The sequence below is a fragment of the Wyeomyia smithii genome, chromosome 1 (assembly GCF_029784165.1).
Source record: "Wyeomyia smithii strain HCP4-BCI-WySm-NY-G18 chromosome 1, ASM2978416v1, whole genome shotgun sequence".
Classification (NCBI taxonomy): domain Eukaryota; kingdom Metazoa; phylum Arthropoda; class Insecta; order Diptera; family Culicidae; genus Wyeomyia; species Wyeomyia smithii.
Window position 1 is genome coordinate 139203886 of NC_073694.1, and position 2612 is coordinate 139206497.

Consider the following 2612-nt stretch of genomic DNA (forward strand, 5'->3'; position numbering starts at 1 on the left):
ACACCGAGGAGAAAAAAATGTCTACATTTTTTTTTAACTAATCCTTATATCCCTATCACCGATACAATAATAAATAACGAGTTAAAATAAATAAATAAAATAAATAAATAAATTAACATGCAAAATAAAATTAAACTACACTACAAACTCTTTCCACAATTCAATAAATATGTCACAATCAGGTATATGAAACGACGCGACATATTATAAATCGGTGCTTCGGCTTCAAATCTGTCTACAGGTCAAGAGCCGGGCCTTGCCAACGAGTGGCAACAGCTCACCATTCTCACATTCAGGTGTCAATGGGTGAACTAAAGTATCCATCCTTGACCACGGCGAATCAGGTTCGGCATTCCGCCCCTAAAATTCTGCAAACCACCTTTGGCCATTCGCAGCGGAACGCGTGTTATTATCTTTTGGATCCAGTTTCAGTATTCATACCAACTCTACAATTACGGTTTCAATCCATTCCCAAATTCATCTTAGGTGAAACACACATCCATTAACATTTCGGCCCGCGTGGACAAAACATTTGTATAATCCCGCAAGCGGTCGAAATTAAACTTACTCCCTCCAAATACTAAAACAACTGGACAACACAGTACGCTCAGGTTGGTCTTTACCGCATCAAGAATGACTCGAAAAGAGTCGTTCGAGCAAGACCTTGGGAATCAGTCTAGTTCGTTCTGATTCCTCTCGGAATCAGAAGAATGATCCTGACGCCAACACATTAAAATAGACGTAAAAACAGGTTAAAATTGGACAATTCATAATAATAAATAAATAAAATCGGACTAAAACATTATATTTCATGCGGTGTTGTGCTTTTGGTATGAAGTTGACGTGAAGATTTTGCCCAGTGTCTCCTCGCTAAGCGCTACGCACAACAACAGTGAGTGGGCTCACGCACTCCCTCACTGAGAAGTGTCACAAGGAACAGAATGGAAATGATTCCCTTGATGACGGTACTCAGTCGGGAGGGGAAAAGAGAATGACAGAAAACAGTAAATAAAAACAAATCGGTCGCGACGTCGCGATTCGCTGCGAACCGCGAATTTTATTCGTTTTCGTCGATTTTGAGAGAGTTTTCGTTCCGAAAACGCCCTCGGTCGTGTGTTTGAGTCCCTCTTCTGCAGAAGGAAGAGACTCCAACGTGAAAATCCCCGCTGAAGAGGGGCAAAAATGTTTTTTTTATTCCCCAAATGGGAATGAGGGATCTTCCCGACGATGGGAATAGTGTAAGGTTTTTTTTTTAATGTTTCCCAGCCTACAAGCGGCTGGTTCACCGTGTTGGCAAGTGTCACGGTAAACAGAAATTAGTATTCGCTGCAACCGGAACAGCTATATGGAATTTTCGACGCTGGCAGTACAGGTGACCCGTACCCAAACAAAGGGATTCGACATCAACCTATGCCACGGGGAAAACTGACTACGCGGGTTTAATAAGATTCGCCGGCCAGAATCCGAGATTCTTCCCATTCGAATCGACCAACTCATAGGAAGAAACACCGCGCCGACGAAGAACTTTCGCGGGTAAGTATTGTGGTCCGAGTTTAGCATTATAGTTCGCGGCAGCGTCCGATTGTTTTAAATTTCGACGGTAAACTAGTTGCTCCTCTTCAAAGGGTTTCGCAAATTTACGGTGTCGCAAATTGTACTGATGACGGACGTTGACGCTTGCTTTTTGCAGATTTTTGACCACAATTTCCCGAATCTTCGCTAACCTTTGGTGTCTTACTTTCAGATCGTCGTCTGAAGCGCCTGAAGTTCGACTGAAGTCATCTCCCGAAGCCATTTCTTCACCATGGACAGTAAAGTAAGGACTAAACCCGGTCGAACAGTGGGTAGTTGTATTGAGAACCCGCTCCACGTCGGAGATGTGGAGGTCCCATTCCCGCTGATCTGTGCGAGCGTAAGCTCGGATAGCGGTGTTTATCGATCGATTAACTCGTCGACCTGTGAATGGTACTTGGTATTCAACCAGTGTTTAACCCCTTTTTCTTTCAGGAAATGACCAAACTCCTTCGACACGAAGGTGGAAGCGTTGTCGCTCAGAAGAACTTCAGGACACCCGTGACGATTAAACCACTGCTCCCGAAGAATGGAACAAAGGGAGCTGCTTTGGATTTTCCGGACAGGGGCCAACATGACGTATTTGCTAAACACGTCTAGCACAACAAGCAGGTGTTGGTTTCCCCGTTCACTTCTTGGGAGTGGGCCAATATAGTCCACCGAAATCATTCTCCACGGTGAGCTCGATATTCGGGCTTGCCCTAGTTCAGGCTGGACCGGAACGAAGGGAGCTTTTATCTCCTTGCAAGTTTCGCACTGCTGCAAATATTTTCTAATTTGCGATGCCATACTTGGCCAGAAGTAGCGAAGCTTAATTTCATGAAGGGTTTTTTCAAACCCCACGTGGAGAAGATTTTCGTGCGTCTTCTCAATGATATCGGGACGACATTCCGGAGCTGGGATCAGCTTCCAACCGAAACGCGAGTCGCAAGGAACATTCTCATCTTTGACGTACTTGTACAGTTGACCACCTTCGACCTTAAAGTCACAGTAATCATCAGGGTTTTCGATTACCTTGGATTTTAAACTGCAATACCAAT

General features: G+C 44.3%; 1 long non-coding RNA gene across 1 annotated transcript; it reads left to right on the forward strand.

Moving 5' to 3' along the window:
* The first annotated feature begins 1294 nt into the window (after positions 1–1294).
* LOC129718527 (uncharacterized) lies at positions 1295–2179 on the forward strand. The gene is made up of 3 exons (XR_008726952.1): positions 1295–1533; positions 1745–1816; positions 2008–2179. It is a non-coding gene; the product is annotated as an uncharacterized LOC129718527 (long non-coding RNA).
* Positions 2180–2612: the final 433 nt, after the last annotated feature.